Source organism: Podarcis liolepis, assembly GCF_965112155.1.
Source record: "Podarcis liolepis genome assembly, chromosome: 11".
Taxonomy (NCBI): Eukaryota; Metazoa; Chordata; class Lepidosauria; order Squamata; family Lacertidae; genus Podarcis; species Podarcis liolepis.
The window spans coordinates 39176323-39198741 of NC_139565.1; the positions used below are offsets into that span (position 1 = coordinate 39176323).

Sequence of the window (22419 nt, forward strand, 5' to 3'; positions counted from 1 at the left end):
GAAGAGACTGTTTATATCGAAAACATTTTTTGTTTGTTTTTTACCACTGAGGGTCAAACCACACCTGGGGAGGGGGATCCATGTCAGTTATCTCAGTTCTCCACATCCTAAAACTGCAATCAACCCTACACAGGAATCTGTACAGAGGATGCTAATACCACATCTAAACTGCAATTTGGATCAGTTAAAACACATTACTCAACCAAATTCAGGACTCCTATCCTGTTTTCAAGGTGTGTGTGTTTTTTTAAGGGAAGATCTGTGTGACCTTCCATAACCCACCTCTCCATCCCTGCCCCCACCACCCATGCATCGAAATGAATTTAAAGTCTCAGTCCCATTACCTTTCATTTCAGAAATTAATAACTGGCTTAATGCCTCCTTTTAATTTCAGTCCTCTTTTTATGATCAATCCACTCCTTCAATATGAGATAAATCATACATCACTAATGATGGGAGATGTTCCAGTCACCATCTCTTTACATATAAAAGATATAGATTGGATTATAGCAACTTCTTAACCTGTTTAAGGTAAAGTAGTAAAATTCCACTTATATGAGAATTTGACTCTCCCCCCCCCCCTCAGATTACAATTGATTAGCAGTTAAGCAATATCGGGGGGTTTTTTAATGTTCCATTTGATGTTATTCTTTCCCCCCCACTTTTACCAGTACATGGAAAGTGAGGGAGTTCAGAGGTCGTTCCTACTTGTCATTAAACCCCCAGATACAGCAACTAGAGTGGTGGAAGAAAAGGGAAGGATAAGTGGACTGGGAGGTGAAAAGGAAGCTTCCTCATGAGCAACAGCCTCCTTGGGAGTAAGAGGTAAGTCTCTTGAGGGAGGCAAGGGAGTGGCTGAAAAGGTACATACAAAAGTCAGAATAAGGAAGAATTTGAACTTTGTGGCTGTTTCCAGGCAGGAAAGAAGTAAGGAAGTACAGGGTTGCTATTTTTATTTGTTTATATAGCGTATTGAGTGTGCATAGTGCCTTAACAGAGTGCAAGGGGACAGATCTTGGCATGCCACAACCGCATGAATATACGGATTCCCAGAGAGGAGGTCACAGCTGTCTGGCTCCTCCCCGGTCTTTTTTTAATCCCACAGCACACTGAGCTAAACCAAGGTTTGACTTAGCTGGTGAATAAGCTTTCTCCTTCCTAAACACAATCGGCACCCGAGGTTTATTCTTGGTTTGTGCAGTCCCAGTAAGCAATCATTTGGCTTACTGTGACATTCAAACCAGGCCCCTGAAGTATGTCTCTCCTCTTATTGATTCACTGTAGAAGGAATAAACAAAAGATGTCCCTTTGCTTCATGTATTATTCAGCATTTGGAAAGGAGTTTGAACTTAAACTCCAACAGTGTAATCCTATGCATCTCTCTTGAATTATTGTATTTTAATGTTTTGTTGGAAGCCGCCCAGAGTGGCTGGGAAAGCCAGCCAGATGGGGTATAGATTATTATTATTATTATTATTATTATTAAGCCACTCCCACCTGGGATTTATTCCCAAATACATGTGTATAGGGATGTAGCAACTTGAAATAACCATACAGAAACCAAAGTATGCGCGGAAGAAAAACAGTTATGGTGAGCAAAGGTAAGCAGCCTGAACCTTTAAAAGGATCTACAGTTGCACAGTGGAGGGTTGTTGCCACTGTCGTTGCCAGCAGTGCCACAGTGCAGTGGGTTTGAGAGAGGGGGGAATCACACCCCTTACCCCCTTTTTCGGGCGGGGGGGAACAGAGCATCTAGTGTTCTTTCCTTCAGATGCACACATTTTCCCCAAGACACACATCTTGCTGTTAAAGGCTACTACTGCGTTCTAGCCTGTCCTGAGGATCAGGTGGTTAAGAACAGAAGCCATTGACAAAATTGGATATACAGTGGTGCCTCACAAGATGAAAAGAATCCGTTCTGTGATTCTCTTCGTCTAGCGGTTTTTTCGTCTTGCGAAACAAGCCCATTGATGGATTAGCGGATTAGCGCTATTAGCGGCTTTTAGCGGCTTATCGGATCAGCTGATAAGCGGCTTAGCGGCTTAGAAAAAGGGGGGGAACCCGCAGGAACTCGCAAGACATTTTCGTCTTGCGAAGCAAGCCCATAGGAAATTCGTTTTGCGAAGCACCTCCAAAACGGAAAACTCTTTCGTCTAGCGAGTTTTCCCTCTTGCGAGGCATTCGTCTTGCGGGGCACCACTGTATTTAGCCTGAATAAATGTTAAAGGTGGGATATGATAAGGTGTTTTGAATATTTAAAGCCTTTCACACACAAAAAAGAGATTAAAATGTGTCCCCTGTTGCCAGTTGGGCCAGAACAATCAGTAAATACACTGTTTGGAGGTAGTTTTGGTTCCCAAGTATTGCCATAGTAGGTTTTCATAAATCAAAACTAAAAAATACTAGCTTTGTTCAGTGAAATCCTGTGCATATTTACTCAGAAGCAAATCCCACTAAATTGACTGGGTGTACTCATAAACATGCACAGGATTGCAGCCTTTAAGAATAGTTCCACACATATCCCCTTCCTTTTGGTGAGGTTCATACTCAAAGGAAAATATGCCACAGAAGTCTTTTTGAGAAGTAATAATTGTAGCTGGAACCACATTTTAGTAAAATATATTTATATTACTAGCTGTAGAGGTAAGGGTTTTTTAATGTTGTGACTAGCCTAGTATGCAAATAAACACAGGGTTTGGATATTGGGATTTACTTCAGGACTTGAATTAAGCAACAGTTGATAGGTTTAGCCCACATCATTCAACTAAGTTCTAGTCAAAGTAGACCCATTGAAAGTTCATATATCTACTTTGATGAGAGGTTGGTTAGCTACAACTATAACTCTTGACACAGCCAAAAATAAACCACACCCCTCTAACAAGGCATTCTATAGAGAATAAACAAATAGCATACCTGTTTCTACATAAACACACATTTGAACCTTGTATTTATTATTAGCAGAGGTTTTTTGTTGAATTGCTCCAATAGGATGGAGGGCTAAATAAAGCCAGGGATGTGATGAGGCCAAAGGGTAGCGCTTATGAAAATAATGAAGAGAGCTGTGTTGCAGGGGAAATCCTCCTGTATAATGTTAAAGGATCCCAAGAGTAATTTGTTTTAACATACTCATACTCTCCTCAGCAGGCAGACTCAGTTCTATTTCATTATATTATTAGCAATAACAGAAGCAGCACTGGTGTGGTGCCAAGAGGCATTAAAGAGAATTGCAGTCCCATTGTAACTTGGATGGCACAGAAACATAATAAAATATGGTAGCTGTTCCAGTGACCTTACAATCTAATTAGGGCAAGATTGAAGAATGGTGATGATAAGCATTTGGGACTTGAGACACAATTTTGTAATAATGTTTCCTGAGCTGGTTTTGAATATACCTCAAGTTAGAACTTAACAAAAACTGTTACTTGCACTGAAGTTGGCATTGATATGCCAGTTTTGCCTTCTGCAAGGCAAAGATAATGCTTATTGTCATTCCTGTCGGGTAGCTGGGCTGCGGGTGGCCCTTGCAAAAGCCTTGGAGGGCTGCTGCCAGTCAGAGTAAACACTACTAAGCTAGATATGTTCTTCTTTAAACAAGCATTTGGCTGATTGACATCCAAAGCCATCTTACACGTGTTGTTGGGGGGGGTGTTATTAGTTTGTTTTTGTTCTTATTTTTATTTTTATTATGTATTTTGTGTTTTTTATATTGTAATTTTATGTTGTGAACTGCTTTGAGATCTATGGATATAGGGCAGTATAATGTTTGTATGTACGTACATACGTATTTATTTATTTATTTATTTATTTATTCATTCATTCCAGTAGTCTCAGTAGAAGACAGTTTCATACACTTATATATTCAACAATTGACTGATATTAATAATGATGGATTCTAAAGGGCTTGACACTATGGTAGATAGAAACCAAACCATTTAAAATGTTTAGACAAAACTAGTACCTTGAATAGGATGTGGGTGGCGCTGTGGGTTTAACCACAGAGCCTAGGACTTGCCGATCAGAAGGTCGACGGTTCAAATCTCCGCGACGGGGTGAGCTCCCGTTCTTTGGTCCCTGCACCTGCCAACCTAGCAGTTCGAAAGCAAGTCAGAGTGTGAGTAGATAAATAGGTATCGCTCTGGCGGGAAGGTAAATGGCATTTCCGTGTGCTGCTCTGGTTCGCCAGAAGCGGTAGTACGCCAGCTCCCTTGGCCAATAAAGCGAGATGAGCGCTGCAGCCCCAGAGTCGGCCACGATTGGACCTAATGGTAAGGGGTCCCTTTACCTTTAGCACCTTGAATTGTGTCTGAATATTTATGGAGGGGCTCAGTAGATTTTGGACCTGTTTATGTGCTGGTTTTATGTAATCTAATGTATTTGCCTTTCCAGATGGAGGGTGCCGTGGTCTGAGCTAGGTGAAAATTGTGGAAAGTAATTAAGGGCACATAAAATAGAGCATGGTACAAGGGGTTTAGCTTCAAACGTTATAAAGGCATGAATAGTGAACACTCCCAGCTAGAGATGAAAAAGAAATTTGATTCAGTTCACATTTCAAGGTGAATCTACCAAATCTGCACTTTCTGAAACAATATATAGACTGAAACACAGCCATCCTTCAAAAGTTGTCCTTCCTTGAATTTTGCAATGCAGTTCTCCAACCAAAGAGTGTGTACAAAAATGCAAATACTATGATAAAGAGTGTATTGAGGTGCATATGTCAGCAAAATTAACACATAAAAATGCATAAGGATAACATATAAGGGGAAAATTGCAAAGATGTGTATATTAGGGGAAATGGCATACACAAATGTGTTTATTGGGAGTAAGTTGTACTAAAAAGCAAGTAAATTTTCATGAGGACGTAAGAAAACAGAAACTGATGTGGAAATGTAAACATAATGACTGGAAAAATGAGACGTTGAGAGAAACCAAAACCGACAGATCCCCTGTTCCCAGCCGTTGTCAAGATCTGGGCTTGCCGGGTCACCTGCAGATCTAGGAACATGCAGGTTGGCAAACCTGAGGCACCAGAAATTTTTCTTTCTCTTCAAGTCACAAGATTATATCTTCCTCTATGATTTCAGTTCTTTCTGACTGACCTGCATTCTCATCACTGTCTCAGGATGTTGAGTTGGAGGAAGGGACACAGAGCTGAGTGCCATCAGCATGACCCCAAACTTCCATATATTCTTGCGTAGCAATTTTATCTTTTTATGGGGGGGGGATGGATGATGAAATTAAACTGCAAGATTTTTCATCAGGGTTCCAGGTAGACGGTTTGCAAAATAAACATGTATTTTAGGAATTAGAATGATCATGGAAAAGAGAGATGACTTGGCTGATAGTACAGACAATTATTATTTGCCTTTTCAAGTAATAGTTATCCACATTGCCCTGGGGAGATTCAACAGTTTTCCTTCTGTGGTTCTGTTTGCCATGCTTGACCTGGAGGAAGCACTTCTGAGGCTAAGCCAGTGTTCCTTACTTTCTTATGCTTTGGCCTCCCTGTTGAGTCTGTCAACAATATCACCAATTAGTGCCAATCCTCAAGTAAATAATAATATGAGTCCTTCTTAATTTTTAATTCTGCAACACTTGCACTCATGGTATATAAATGTTTTATTAGGGAGCTCAGTAAGAGAGAGTTCACCCAAACCACTTTGATTTCTGATGTAGCTCTGCAAGATAAGAAGAAAGTGCCAGCAGGAAGCTTCGCGATTGGAATGTGAAATTCTACATGCCTTTCACAGATATTGCTATAAGCTGTAGTCTCCATTCTATCATGCTTCAAATTTTGCATTCTCTCTTTAAGACCCTTTGTTCTGCTCCCTCCTTCCCCCACCCACACCAGTTTTTAGTAGACTACAATGGTGCAGGAAGAATCTGTTACATAAGCCTATAGTTTTGCATTTGATGTTGCACCATTTAACAATTCATAAAACCAAGATAGCACACTGAAAATGTGAGTTGTGTGTATCTGAGCAGAGTTCAAAATGCGGCACACTTGTTGTATGGCTGCTGACCCACATGCTCAACTAGCAGCCCTCAGTCACTGTGCTATGTACCTGGAGGCGGGTTGAGGCTCCACAAGTGCTTCTTGAGGAAAAGCGCTTGTGGAGCATCACCATCGCAGGGTGAAGGAGGTGTTTTGCAAGAGGAGGATTGGTCACCATGCTGGAGGCAGCTGGCCTGAGGCAACTACCCCACCTTGCCTCATGAGTGGGCCGGCCCCAAGGAAACAATAAGCAAACTGAAATCTAGCCATCATGCAAAATTCACACTTCTAACTTTGTAATGCTTTTCTCTAGCCAAGTAATGTGTACAAAATTTCACATACTGGTGTAAACTGCACATAAAAATGCATTATTGGTGATAATAACATGCATTAATACATCATACTGAGGGAAACTGCTTTTCAAAAAATATGTATGTATATTGAAATTTGCACTATAAAATAGTGATGAATTTTTAAGAGAACTTTTTTTAAAAAATAGAAAACTGATGTAGAAATGTTAAAAACTGAACTTAAAACTGGAAAACTGAGAAAAAACTAAGTTGACGTATTTGCCCATCCCTAGTGGGCAGGCACTGGATGAGACCCATTCAAAAGAAACTCCACCACCTGCCCAGCATGAAAACGACCATCCAAGTTCCCTGTGAGGAAGATGGTGAATGGCTGCTGAGTGGCCCTTCTTTGCCCCCGAGGCCATTTGCCAGTGTTTGACCTGGCCAACCACTAATACCAGGCTTAGATGACCACATGGCTTTCCAGGAAAGTGTGCCTAAAACCCCTCTTCAAAACATACGGTGCCAAACCATTTGAGCCAGATTACATGCTAACAATAAGCTAACGACAGAGCAATATATTCTTTATTTTCACAGATATTCCATTTGATGTCTTTTCAAAGTATTAGACTACATTATTTCCTTCAGAATTGCATATATTGATTGAGATAATAAATTTATTACTGCTCATTGTTGTGTACAGAAAATATATGTATTAAATCTTTGTATGAAAGACATTTAAATAGGCATGCTGTATTATTCAATCTCCTTAAATGAAGTTATGAAATCCCCCTGCAAAAGCAATTAAGGACGTAGATAGACTTCATTTATTGATAACAGCTATATTACTTTGATTCTTTCGACAGTTTCACCTTTCAAAATGAATGTCTTCAAGTTTTGAAAGTCAATCCATGGACGCCTTGTAAGTTACGTCTATCACTCTGGAGCATTTAATATGGTTATTAGAATTGCTAGTGAATATAGTGAAAGGTTATAAATGTGTTAAATCATCCTAATACCACTCTGTTCGGTAAAGACTTCTAGAAATACTTTACGGACAAATTATGCACTTTAAGCTATGCCTCTGCAGGAAATTTTTGAATCTATGAAATCCCCCCAAATGTCTGTAAGGCAGATTTTGCTAGGCTTTCTATGGGCATGCATCTGCACAATTGACACTCACATGAATGTGTAAATGTACATTTAGGCACATGTGTGGTAAAGATGAGGGCAGGGAGACAAAGAAAGCAATGCAGGGACCATCAATATTTTGGAGGCCTTTGGCCACATTTGTAATTTTGAGAAACTACCATGGGAACTGCAATGGAAGAGGGAGGCTAGGGGAGTCTGCTTACACCCTTCTTTCCACAGTTGCCTCCCAAAACTATCCGGTAATTGCTGCTACCACCACCCCTTTCACCACTTACAGTCCCCAGGTGAGAGGGAATTCTGGGGTGCTCAAGGAAATACTAAAAACCGAGAACGCAAGATATTCAGTTTCTTTGACCCTCCCTGGGATGCAAGAAACTTGTTTTTCTTTCCCAAGATCTTCCTTGGTTTATGAGGAGAGGAGCAGTGGCATAGTGTTGGTTGCTGGCACCCAGGGCAGACCTGTGATGGGTTGGAGGGTGCCAGTCCTTGCCACTAACACCACTGGAAGGACAACACCAGAGCAAACTGGGGCCATGCCCCTCCATGCAGAGGGGAGCCCAGCTGGTGGGTGGAGAGAAGTACTGGGGGATCCTGGTTTGCACTCCCTCAAAAAATTGTGCGCCTGGGGCCATGCCCCCCCGGCATCCCCCACACTACGCTCCTGGAGAGGAGACCAAGCATCCACCTCCCTGCCTCTCCCAGAAATCAGAGCAGCCCACTTTTCTCTGTTAAACCCAATCCTGTACCTCCGCAGCATGAGCCATGTGGCTTAGACTTGGTGGTGTGTGTGTGTCTCATTAACCATCTGAATTGGAAACAATGCACGCAGACCCAACTGTCTAATAATATAATGCTTATTAGGAATAAGGAAGACAAAGGATGGAACAAAGGGACAAAGCAGAATACTGAAAAATAAAAGGAGCGTAGACGGTCAGTTGCAGGGTTTTCTGGTCGTCAATGGGGGATAATGGGGGATACATGTCCACAGTCAATTTTTAAGCATTTACACCCATGTTGGGTTGAATGACAGCTGGCACATTTTCAGCCAATCAGCACAGGCCACACTTGCCAGGTACCCAGCACGACACCTTTCCAGGAATTGAGGAAATGGAAGACACCTCCTGTGGGCAGGGGAAGATGGCTGCTGTTGGTGGAAATTCCCAACTGGATTTCTTAATATTCTTGTGAGACAGGATTTTCTTGTGCTTGTGTTTTTGGGGTACTTTGTGACAATGTGCCTGGCTCACCCATCTAGTCCAACTCCCTGGTTGGTACAGCAAATCCAGAACAAAAGCATGCCTGTCATATGGCTATCCAGCCAATACTTGGAGCTCCATAAAGGGAAAGCTCACCCACTCCCAGGTAACTGATTTCTTTGCTCAACTGCTCTTACCATTCAGCTTAATGTTCAGCTAAAATCTACTCTCTTGTAACTTAAGCCTCTTATATCTAGTCTTGCTCTTCCTCACAAAACAGTTATGAGAGGATTATTTTTACCAGAGAAACACTAGGGGTGTTTAACCCTTCCTCCAATCATCATTTATCCTTGTAACTCCCTCTCAAGATGCTTTTTTTTTTTTTTTTTTTTTGGCCATTGTGTTCACATCCACACCATACATAGGTTTCCCAAAGTTTCCTGGGAACTGTAGTTTACAATTCTCAGCACCCTAAACAAGCTATAGAGTTCCCAGGACTCTTTGAGAAAAGCCATGCAGTTTAAGTGTACAGTGTAGATGTGATCTAATTATTCATCCTGGAGTCTTATTGCATACATTTGCACATAATGTATATTTTAGCCCTCATACAAAAGTACAGAGTTCCCTTGTTCACTCACAGCTTCCTAATGACACCAGTCAGTTCATTCCTGCGTATACTTCTGACCTGGTGAATATCCTCACAACAAATATGTAACAAGGTAAGAATTTGACCTTGGTCGTTGAGGTAGATGGCGCTACAGAAATACACCTGGACTACCTTTGGTGGCAGGACAGAGCATGCCATTCCTCCCTCTCTTAATCTTTCTCATGTGCCCAGGTCCTTTGTTTTCCTGTGCTCATGCACAAACCCATCCAAGAATGGCTCCCCCGAGTCACAAGCTACTTCCTTATATCTCATGGAAATAGTACAGGCTGTTTGTGTACCTTGTTGCCTCTGTTAGCTTTTGGGATGCAAAGGCACCCTGCCAAAGCCAAGAAGGGCCAAAGAAGTAGTCCCCCCCCCCCATAATTAACTTTTCCTGTTGTCATTTCTGCGGAGATGTTTACAACAGACTATGGGAAAATCTTATCTGCACGGAAGAGCTCAAGCAGCCCTGGAGGCCAGAGGTTGCCAAAAGCTAGAAGGGAATTTGACTCAACAAAAACAACATGTATTGCATAACCTCAAATCACCATTTCAGCAGAAGAGTCTTCAAGAATCTTTTTTTTAATACATCAGTGCAGTGTGATAGTTCTAAAACGATTACTGTTGTGTTTAGCAAACTTTTCTCCATTAAGCATAAGTGGAGTTTCAGCTGTCGGGTTACATCATCCTGAAATTTCTATAGCAACACCTCTTTTTTCAGCTGTGAAATTAATGACAACAACAAGAAAACCTGAGTTGGTATTGCCATCTTAGAATGTGAAGGAATGTACATTATCCATCGCTTAAAAGAAACAAACCCCCTGTGCTGACTGCCAAGAATAAAAGTATAATTGCCCCACAGCGATGTGATCAAAGAGCTAGCTTGATGCAAGATTTCTTCGGAACTGTTTTGTGTTTATAATAAATAGAGCTTATTTCAAGCTGGAGGATGAATAAATATTTCCCTGCAAAATGACCTCTTCAAATTGTGCGTATGCCCTTATCCCAGCCTGTCTGCATGATGTGAAAAGGAATTAAAACAAATGGCTTCTAGCCATTGGCAGTGGAGTTCATTCACCTGAAAATCCAGAAAGCATTTATCGCTTTAAAGGTCACAGTAAGAATGCCCTCAACTAAATTTAGTTTATTCAGAACCTTAAACATGCAGCCAACCAGTTATTCCTCCTGTGATAGCCTACCATTATTTCTTCCTGGAAACCTAACCAGAAAGATACTTTCATTTAGAAGAATTCCACCCCTTTCCCTCTGCACTTGTGACACATCCTTGCAATTACTCTCTTTGTAGTAACTCGTTCTCTCTGGACATTCCCTAATCCCCACCTGCTACCTAAGCTACTTCACGGTTCCTTCATATGTTTAGCAGGTTCCTCAATTCAAATATGAATGCAAATAAAGTTATGTATGCAGCCCTGATTTTTTTTAAGTACCATATGATACAGCAAGCAGGATTAAGGTATCTGGCAGCTGGTTAGTTAAATATTGTCAGCTGACTATGCTAATCATGAACGTGGTTAAATATACCCAGCACTCAAGAATGTTCTCATATAGGTACAGTGGTACCTCGGGTTACATACGCTTCAGGTTACATGTGCTTCAGGTTACAGACTCCGCTAACCCAGAAATATTACCTTGGGTTAAAAACTTTGCTTCAGGATGAGAACAGAAATCATGCAGCGGTGGCACAGCGGCAGCAGGAAGCCCCATTAGCTAAAGTGGTGCTTCAGGTTAAGAACAGTTTCAGGTTAAGAACAGACCTCCAGAACAAATTAAGTTCTTAACCCGAGGTACCACTGTATATGCCTCCATTTTAATTGCATACCGTATTTTTCGCCCTATAGGACGCACTTTTCCCCCTCCAAAAATGAAGGGGAAATGTGTGTGCATCCTATGGGGCGAATGCAGGCTTTCGCTGAAGCCTGGAGAGCGAGAGGGGTCGGTGCGCACCGACCCCTCTCGCTCTCCAGGCTTCAGGAAGCTCTGCGCAACCCTCGGGAGACAGGCTCCGAGGGTTGCGCAGAGCTGCCTGCAGTCCCGGGATCAGCGCAGCTCTGCGCGGCCATCGGGAGCGGGGCGCTAAGTCCCACCCCGCTCCGGATGGCGGCGCAGAGCTGCCTGCAGTCCTGGGATCAGCGCAGCTCTGCGCGGCCATCGGGAGCGGGGCGCTAAGTCCCACCCCGCTCCGGATGGCGGCGGGCGCAGAGCTGCCTGCAGTCCTGGGATCAGCGCAGCTCTGCACGGCCATCGGGAGCGGGGCGCTAAGTCCCACCCCGCTCCGGATGGCCGCGCAGAGCTGCCTGCAGTCCCGGGATCAGCGCAGCTCTGCGCGGCCATCGGGAGCGGGGCGCAAAGTCCCGTCCTGCTCCGGATGGCGGCGCAGAGCTGCCTGCAGTCCTGGGATCAGCGCAGCTCTGCACGGCCATCGGGAGCGGGGCGCTAAGTCCCGTCCCGCTCCGGATGGCGGCGCAGAGCTGCCTGCAGTCCCGGGATTAGCGCACTTCTCCCCATCGCCAGCTCCACAAGCTCGGGGGAGAGCGGGGAGGCAGAGCGTGCCTTCCCACTGTTCCCCGACCTGGTTCTTCCAGCCCCGCACCTGGGGGGGGGGGAATAAAAAAAAATTCTTTATTTTCCCCCAAAAAAACTAGGTGCGTCCTATGGGCCGGAGCGTCCTATGGGGCGCAAAATACGGTAATAAGCCCTGCTCACAAGTGACTCCCCCCCCCGTGGTTCAGAGAATATGTAGATGGGAAAGGGGGAGCTACATTCACCAACTCCCTTATCAGCTGCACTCCAACCTTCATGTATTGAGGAGGCTGCTGAACTCAGAGGCTTGTAAATGTCCTGGCTATGTTGCCATGGTGGACTTCATGCTTCACATACAAAGGGTCCAAGATTGAAGCACAGCTGAGTAGGCCTAGGGCTGAGCCTCACCAGACAGCACATTGCCGGGGAAATCCTCCCAGACATAAAGGTGGAGAGCGGAATGTTCTGAGGCTTGTGGAAATTCATCCACACAGCACTTAACCATGGTTTAGTGTTACATATTAATCCAGCTACTGAGATTATTGATCCTTCTTTCTCAGTCCCTTTTATGCTAAACAGGATCTTGAGCCCTTGTTCCCCGCTTAATACCGAAAATCCTTTAATGAGCAATATTGGAGGTTGAGATTACCTTCAATGCTTCATCAATTCACATTTTAGGGCTGAAACACGACCCAGAGCTGAATCTTGGTAAGCCCTGGTTTTGGTTACCTCAAGTGAACCAACATCTCAAAATGTTTTTAGTGGACTTAAAATACCACCCAAAAGTCACACCTATCTAAATGTTGATATAAATATATTCAAAGCATGTATTTGCTACAGTAGGAATGGATATTGCTTCCATTTATTTCAATGAGAGCAATATCATCCACAGCATCATCTCCAGCACTTCACCTGTTAACACTATATCTTCGTTTAGCTGATTTGTGGAACACAGTCCATAATTTCCAGTTTTATATCTGCCAGTAGAAAGTACTGGTGGGGAAAGGGAAATAATAAGGGTACAATTCTGAAACAAACTATACTGAAGTAGACCATTTACTTCAATTGGACTCTACAGAATAACTGGAGCAAGCATTGCAGCCAACACATTATTTTGAAAGAAAAGCTGGAATAGCATTGCATTTTTAGTTCAGTTAATGTTACCTGCATTATATGAAGACAATGACAGTCAGATTCAATGGGCTCATTTTGATATAGTGTGAAATGTACCTCAGATTAGAAATAGTGGTTGCTGTAGGTTACAAGATATTACTTTTTTTTTAAATGGCTCTGCGTTTTTTATAGAGCTTACACAATTCTGGCAATGTGCTGTCTTCCAAAGTAGCTGTAATCTCACATTAGAACTGCAGACAAGAAAGAGGGTGGTTCTGCTACAAACAGAGAATCTTTTGGCATTAATTCAATTTTAGATCCATGCACTGTGCAGGGATCAAACTGTAAAAAGAAAAGCCTATAACCATAGTCATCTTAGGGGCTGTGCTCAGCTGCTAAATACTTCTCTTTAATGAGATGCAAGAGTAACCAAAACTGATTTCTATTTATGGTGTATATGGTGTCTATATATTGCCCAAATAGCCATATCCTTGGAGCAGTTCACAAATTCATTTACCTGCAATGGGATGGATATTCAATACATGTGACTTTTTATTCTTGTTCTACAGCATGATCCTGTTCTATGCCAGGATTCTCAAATGTGAAGCAAATCTCTCTAGAAGACATAAGCTATTGGCAAGGGGTGTGCAAATTTTTGCTGAATTCTTCAAGCGCCTGTTTGTGGACATCCACATTTTAGCCAAAGGTGTGACCACACATTCGTTGAATGGATAGAGACATGGGCTACTGACACCACCTCGTATTTTAATGGACTTTCTGGTTCAGTTCAGAAATGCATGCATGAGTCTGCCAATCAGCTTGCTACTGAGGCTAGAGACCAGAATGCTTCCTTTTTTCTTTAACAGCTCCATGCTAGGCAAAAAAAACCCTTTTTAGAATAGCGATGTGATATTAGGGGAAGTCTCAACTGATAGATTCCCGTCTTGGTGTCGTAAAGTCTTGTTTCAGAAGGAGAAATATTAATCTGACTGATTTGACACGTACCTGGCTCAACTTCTAAAAAGTCATCAGCTCCTTTAGAGCTCTTCTTATTTCCCCCAGTCATGGCTTTACATAAGGAGAGGACAACTAGCTATGGACTCTACTGTCCTAAGCTGCTCTTGACACTCAGAACTGAAGCAGTAAGTACAGGGACCATCTGCACTGGTTTTATTTTTCACAAGTTGCAAGTGCAGCTGAAATAACTGAGCTACCACAAATATCAGTACAAATACAAAAATGGATAGGAGATATGCAGTTGCCCTGGCCAATGAGCTGGAGGCTAGGAACATAGGGATTTGAAAACAGGGCTTACCTAGGAGATCCTGAACACAGAGCCTTCCAAATCAATCCCCACACTATCGCTATGGTGCTGCCTATAATAGCTGGACTACAGAATGCTTCTGAGAGGTGTGTTTGGACCCTGGTATGACTTTTATGTTGCAGTTCAAACCCTGATCAATATGGGAAGCAAACACCTCAGAAAGTGGCATATATTCTAACATGGCATGTCCATTGGATGGTAGAGGCATTAACATACAGATAAAACTGATAACAGGTTTCAGGTTCAGATGTGTGTATTTAATTGAATATTAACATGTTTAATTTACTGTTCATGGCATCTATACCTAAATGAAAACTTGGAGGAGATATATTCTGTATCCTAGGATCCCCTGGGACTCCCTTGGTTTCTACTGATTTACATTGTATCACACAATATCACACAACAGCTGCAAGAATTGTGTTTCTGGGAATGTGACTGCTGATTGTTATTCTCCGCCCCCCCCATGCAAGCTTCAGTATTTCCTCATCAATAGAAACAATCATTCTATAAAAAGGTAAAGGGACCCCTGACCATTAGGTCCAGTCACGGACAACTCTGAGGTTGCGGCGCTCATCTCGCTTTATTGGCCAAGGGAGCCGGCGTACAGCTTCTGGGTCATGTGGCCAGCATGACTAAGCCGCTTCTGGCGAACCAGAGCAGCGCACAGAAACGCCGTTTACCTTCCCACCAGAGCGGTACCTATTTATCTACTTGCACTTTGATGTACTTTCGAACTGCTAGGTTGGCAGGAGCTGGGACCGAACAACAGGAGCTCACCCCATTGCGGGGATTCGAACCGCCGACCTTCTGATTAGCAAGCTCTAGGCTCTGTGGTTTAGATCACAGTGCCACCCACATCCCTTCATTCTTCTATACTCCTTAGCAATTTTTTTGTCTCAATTTTCTTAAAGTTAGCACTGGAATTCCTGTTTACAGTATGCATGTATGTCTATAATCAACCACGCCATGATGGCACTGTGGTCTTCGGCTTAACCCGAAATACATAGTCAAGTTTCATATTTTAACTTCTGTACCACACAGCTGCCACTGGTAATGCCCTAACGTGTTATTTTAAGAAAAGAAGACGCAAACAGTATAACATTGAATTATGTCAGATATTGTGCCTGTTTCCTATGGAAAGTATGATTATTCATCTTTCCTGTTTTAGGCCTGGCTGGCTACTGTGGCCATGCCATACAAAGTTCAACTAATGAGTTCACCTCCTACACTGCAAATTGTGTAATTACTCTGTGAGGCTTGGGGACAATTAAATGCAAACTTTGGGCCTGCTTTTCCATTAGATTCTAATCGGCTCATGTGCAGGCAGTTCAATCCAGCTTTCTGGTGTTAGGTGTGGGAAGGTGGGTGTGGTTTGGGGGAAATAGCCCATGGGCCAAATGGGCAAGTTTGTCACCCCTGCATTAGAGCAGTACTCAGACTAGCCTCAGTCTAGTGCCAGCACCAGTGGTGTTATATATCCCTATGTAATAGATGGGTATAGTCTTTGTACATGGTGGATATCCTTGCCATGCAGGTTAGTTGTACCTCTCCTCTACCTGAGATATACTGATGATATTGGGGGAGTTCATGTGTTGAAAGATGTGGAAGTGGTCACAGGGCCATACAGGCAAGTCCCACCACCACCCTCTCTCCATGTCCATGCATTCGCACAAGGTGAGGAGTTATATTTGTATACCAATGTATGTGCAAAGAGCTTTTTTGCATGAAGATGAAGCCTGAGTGTGCTGTGCTCACTCCTCATGTTGATAAACTCTGCGTGTACATAGGTATGAAAGCTCATTCTGAAAGGACAACAGGGGAGCATAGTGGTGGCCCTAGCAGCAACCAAAGGGCTTGCTCATGTTCCTCCATGGTCCCCTCTACACCTTCTCTTCATATTTGGAGGTGATCATGATCATCCAGACTCATGGGCAGGAGCAGATGGAAACACGGAGCTTTGGGAGAACATGTCAGCCTCACAGGGCACTCACCTACTGACCTTACAAGTAGCCATTCTGGAACAAAGAAATACCAAAGGGAAATTCAAGTGTGAGCAATTTATGAGAAAATATTTTGAGTTTTTATCCCACCATATATATCAAAAACATATACCAATTTATGGCAGGATTTTGGTGTTCTCAGTACCACCACCTTTGTTAATGGTCACCATGGGCTCACCCACACTTTTGCTTGATCTGTATTTTGATTGTTGTGTGTACCAATGAATTCCCCAGGTTCGAAAGCTTTTCTTCTTGTTCCAGGGCTATGCCTTGCAAAAACTAACTTACTGATCTAACTTACTGAATTGGATCTCATCAGGTACACGGAAAATCCAAAGAGAGATTTTATTTAGCTGAGCTTCAATTCAACAAGTAAGATAAGATTTTCACAAGGCACAGCCGTGGAACAAGAAAAGCTCTTGGACCTAGGGGAAATAATAGCTGCTCGCCGCTTTCCTGGTGGATGACGATTGCGGCCCCCAGCTCTTGGCCTCCTTAGCCGCTGGCCTAGGCACACATGTTTGCCAGCAGTTGGAAGGGAATACCCCTCAGCTGGCAGGATCTTTGGGGCAGTCTTCCCGCCCAAAAAGGTATTTTCAAATGGGCCAATCAGTGGTCCCTCCTGGAGGGCAGTACCTCAGTGGCTGGCTGGCCATTGGCTGCTGCCTTGTCCGGCTGAGCAGTAAGGGAATAATCAGTACACAATACGATCAAAATACAGGTCAAGCAAAAGTGTGGATGAGCCCTAAAGCCATTTTAAAGCAAAGGTAAAGGTACCCCTGCCCGTACGGGCAAGTCTTGACAGACTCTAGGGTTGTGCGCTCATCTCACTCTAGAGGCCAGGAGCCGGCGCCGTCCGCAGACACTTCTGGGTCACATGGCCAGTGTGGCATCGCTGCTCTGGCGAACCAGCACCAGCGCAGCACACGGAACGCTGTTTACCTTCCCGCTATAAAGCGGTACCTATTTATCTACTTGCACTTTAAGGGTGCTTTTGAACTGCTAGGTGGGCAGGAGCTGGGACCGAGAGACGGGAGCTCACCCCGCCACGGGGATTCAAACCGCCGACCATACGATCGGGAAGTCCTAGTCACTGTGGTTTTACCCACAGCGCCACCCGCATCCCAAGCAAAAAGCTATTTTACTGTTACATAATTGCAACTGTTCTTTCCTTCATTTCCCTCTGACTTCCCTCCTCTCACTTTCCCCTCCCTCCAAATATATTATTAAAATAATTTATATACCGCCTATCATTTCAAGAAGCAATACCAAGATCATTCTCAAATAACAAGTATACAACCAAAGTATAAACTATAGCTGGCTGTAATTAATATAAAGAGTGAAATACAATTATACCTAAACATTAGAACAGCCATAATTAAAATATGTAATAAACTAGCCAAATAAAACATCATAGCAGTTATAAAATAGTGCAATTGCAAGAAATATCTATGTGTGATGGATATATAAAATTCAGTATGACATTTCATGCATGTGATGGAAGTGAACCCTAGGCCAAATTTGATGCCATAATAAATTTGTGAATCCTTAAAATGCCACAAGATTATTCATTGTTAAAATAATACAGATGTAAATCCAAATTCCTTGACCAATCAACAGTATAAATGTAATCTCATTTTGTTAATCTCTCCATTTCCTACAGAGTTGTTAATAGCAAACACGTCTGCTTCAGACTACTGCTTTGGGAAGTAGGAACAGCCCAGATGTGCTGCAAGTTATGTCTCTGCAGGCTGAAGAAGAAAAGAATGCTGCAGTTAGCATTCAGAAAGTTATCTCTCCAGTAGGAACAACTTTCTGTATGAACGCTTGTATTCTATACAAACTGGTAGCTTGAAAGAACACCCCCAGCCATCACACACCGGGAAAAGTTCCTGCTCACCACTAATGAGTTGATTCTCTTCCAATCATGTCTTTGAGGCTTTCAGCAGATGTCACCTCATGAATACATTGACTGCATCAGGGGTTTGCAAGCACAACTACAGCACAACTTCTGCACATGATTTCGCTTCCAGAAAATCTAATGGTATACATACAAGGTGGTATGTGAATAGTCATGTTTTCCCCATAGAGTTGTTGTAAGTGAAGCACATTCATGAATAGCTGTCATCGCAACATAATCTGCTTGGAAAAAGATGCACTGTATACAGAAACTATTTCTCTATAACGTTTTTTGGGTTGTATACAGGTAAGTTCTATATGGTATAGGTCCATTAATTTCAGTGAGAACTGAGTTGGATGCAACCTATTTTTTCTAGTTTCTCATGGTTCCAATTAAAAAAATTCCTTCCAGTAGCACCTTAAAGACCAACTAAGTTAGTTCTTGGTATGAGCTTTCGTGTGCATGCACACTTCTTCAGATGTGTATCTGAAGAAGTGTGCATGCACACGAAAGCTCATACCAAGAACTAACTTAGTTGGTCTTTAAGGTGCTACTGGAAGGAATTTTTTTATTTTGACTATGGCAGACCAACACGGCTACCTATCTGTAAATGGTTCCAATTGTTTAAGCAAATGAATGAATATGAATAAACTATTAGACTCAAACCAGACTTATCCATGACCAAGTGTGCTATGCATGGTAATTAAATTTCCTTTTTTCTTCATTATTTAATTCGGTATTCTGTTCTTGTTTTCACTTAGGAGAAAGGGAAGACTTGACTCCATCATGGGCTGAGCAATTTCCAGCTGCTTGGCCCCAAACACTTGCCTCAGAGGAAATTCAGTGCCTAATAGGCAGAGGTCAAAGCTCAGCACCAGAGAAGACCAAGGAGGAGGGCTCAACATGCCAAATGAATAATCCTGGCACGATGATATTTCTGTTACAAACCTGAATGTAATTTTTAGGCTGAAAATCCCTTGTAATCTGCTTTGAGAACCTGTCAGAGCTATATACCATAAACATCCTAAATAAGTAAATAATCAAACTTACAAGTTTGCAGTGTTTGGTGTCTGATTTTCTTAAGATGTAGATTGCAACATATACATCTGGATATGAACAATAGTATATTATGAATGATACACTGACTGATTGAGAAGGGTTGAAATAGCCAGCATTGGAGGAGGAGTGGAACTTAGTTTGAACCCTAAACTCCCAGATTCGACTCCTAGCTACTATGACCATGTAATGTTATACAGTGGACCTTCCAGATATGAACTTAATTCATTCCAGGGGTCCGTACATACCCCTAAAAGTCCGCATTGAGAGGCACCACTTCTGTGCAAGCGCACTGCGCGAAAGAGCGTTTCTGCGCATGCACAGGCTGTGAAACCCGGAAGTATACATTTCCGGGTTTGCAACCCTAGTTATGTTACCCAAAAGTAATGTAACCCGAGGGTCCACTGTACTAGCAAAAGAACTGGGGTACATTAAAACACCCACACGGAGATAAATGCAATTACAAAACACCCACCCCACCCATTCTTCCATAGACATGTTTGTTTGTTTACTACTGTCTTTTTATCCTACCTTTCAGACAATAATTGCTTCTCAAAGTGGCCCCACATCAGTTAAACATTAAGGCACCCCCCATCCAGCTTACAAACTAAAAAGGAAAGACACACAAAGAAAGTGGAGGGGAATATGTGGAGGAGGGAGATTAGTTATTCAGTACAATACAAAACGGTAAGCTGTGAGTGGGCATTTTTAACAAGTTCAGGCCGGGCTTCCCTTGCTGGTGTTCTTGTTCAAATAACAGTTGATGGCTCTTGTTTCTTTGCCTGATGCATGGGGGCCAGGGATTGCGCACAAACCACTTAATTCTGCAGTTGCAGAGCAACAGGCACTTGCAGTTGAGTGTTCTTTCAGACAGCTGCTGTTTTTCCTGCTTACAGATGGGGCCAAGGTGGTTATCTCCTTATTTTGAAGTTTCTCCTGGAGGCAGAGGCAGCAACCACCCTGACTCCAAAATTCCAGGGTTGTTGATCAATTAAAATGTTTTACGTTGATCGACCATCTTTACACTGACAAATCTGTATTATGTGACACCCCCACCTCCGAGCTAAATTATTTTAGAGGCCTGAATTGTTTCTGGTTGATTGCTTTATATTTCATTATGCTGTATTCATTTTCATTCTTTTAATAATGTATGGATTTTCCTCCTGAAATCTATGTGTGGATGAAGATTAGGTTTGGATTAAAAACAACAGCAATACCCAGTATTGTCTAATTAAATACTTGGTTTTGATATTCAAAATACAGTTGATATTTTGAGAAGATTTAGTGAAAAAACATTCCCCCTCTACCATTAATCCGCACCATTGATCATTTTGAAATGTTGCCATGAGTCAAGATAAGTATATAGATTGTTCATTGCAATACTATCAGCATGGAGTATGCTTTAATGCCAACCATATAGCTCATACTGTACCAATTTAGGTGGCCTCCCTCTTACCCAACTGCCACCCCAAGGCTACTGAAAAACCATCTTCTCCTGGGAGAAAGGACAGAAGAGTCTGGAAAGTTGATAGTCATCCATCTCTTAGCATTCTAGATGAAATGTCCTCTCCAGTGGCCACCACAGAGGCATTCACAGAGAACTATCATGCCCTGAAGGGAAGAACACAGCAGCTTGGAGAGCTGCCAACCATCCAGTGGCCTCTCTCTTCATCAAAGGGTACTACACAGCTACATAAGGATGCAACTCTTAAAAAGTAAAGGGACCCTTGACCATTAGGTCCAGTCGTGGCCGACTCTGGGGTTGCGGTGCTCATCTCGCTTTATTGGCCAAGGGAACCAGCGTTTGTCCACAGACAGCTTCCAGGTCATGTGGCCAGCATGAGTAAGCCACTTCTGACGAACCAGAGCAGCACATGGAAATGCCGTTTACCTTCCCGCCAGAGCGGTACCTATTCATCTACTTGCACTTTGACATGCTTTTGAACTGCTAGGTTGGCAGGAGCTGGGACTGAGCAACGGGAGCTCACCTCGTGGCAGGGATTCGAACCGCCGACCTTCTGATCGGCAAGTCCTAGGCTCTGTGGTTTAACCCACAGTGCCACCCATGTACAATAGGCTACATTCTAGTCATGAGATTTTCCACACACACACACGTGTACACACACCTCTCCATCTTGGCAAGAAAAAGGCATGATCATAGTTCAAGAATTCAGAGAGAGTGCGGAGAGCCAGTGTGGTGTAGTGGTTAAGAGCGGTAGTCTCGTAATCTGGGGAACCAGGTTCGCGTCTCTGCTCCTCCACATGCAGCTGCTGGGTGACCTTGGGCTAGTCACACTTCTTTAAAGTCTCTCAGCCCCACTCACCTCACAGAGTGTTTGTTGTGGGGGAGGAAGGGAAAGGAGAATGTTAGCCGCTTTGAGACTCCTTAAAGGGAGTGAAAGGCGGGATATCAAATCCAAACTTTTCTTCTTCTTCTGCATTCCAGCCAGACAAAAGCTCTTGAGGACGACATGGAGTATGACGAGTAGAGTGTGGGGCCTTGGAAGGGGAGTGTTGCCTAGAGAGTGTCTTGACCTGATAGAAAGGCTTGGAGGCCACCCCTGAGATATAATATTGATGCTTATTGTTTTAATGTTTTTTATGTAAACTGCTTTGTGAGGTTCACCTGAAAAGTGGTATATGGATATCTAAGATAAATAAATAAATAAAAGAAAAACAAATTAAAAATATAGAATTTTAATTTGTGATTAATGAATTAGTTTATTGACATTTCTAGCTCTACTTGTGATGAATGTCTTGACATTAAAAATGATAAGATACTAAACTTGATATATTAATCTGTGGTTAATGAATTAGTTTATTGACATTTCTAACTCTACTTGTATTACTTTTTTCTCCTTCTCTCAAATGAGATTTTAACTGGAGACTCATAAACTTCCCACAGTGGTTTATGGTGGGTATTATCCCACCACTCCTCTTAGAATTAACATTCTGATGTGCTTCCATCTTCCGATGATAAGTTAGAACAGCTATCATTGAAATGAGAAGCTTTTATATGTATTTGCAATAAGTTTGGTTTTATTTTTGGCCTGAGCTACCAGAAAGATACCAACCTTCAGTTTTCACTGCACAAGTCTTCAAGCAATTGCTGTCTGAAACATTTGAGGCTTAGATAATTAAAACAGGAGAGCTCCCTACAAAGACATTTCTGTGAACTTAGGAAATGATTAATCATAGCCCAGTAAAAG

General features: G+C 42.7%; 2 long non-coding RNA genes across 2 annotated transcripts; both read left to right on the forward strand.

The window, feature by feature from the left end:
• Window positions 1-7148: 7148 nt before the first annotated feature.
• Window positions 7149-13900, forward strand: LOC310688793. The gene is made up of 3 exons (XR_014517188.1): window positions 7149-7204; window positions 9271-9349; window positions 13500-13900. It is a non-coding gene; the product is annotated as an uncharacterized lncRNA (long non-coding RNA).
• A 3492-nt stretch (window positions 13901-17392) lies between these two features.
• On the forward strand, window positions 17393-19199 carry LOC310688803. Its single transcript, XR_014517198.1, has 2 exons — window positions 17393-18298; window positions 18916-19199. It is a non-coding gene; the product is annotated as an uncharacterized lncRNA (long non-coding RNA).
• Window positions 19200-22419: the final 3220 nt, after the last annotated feature.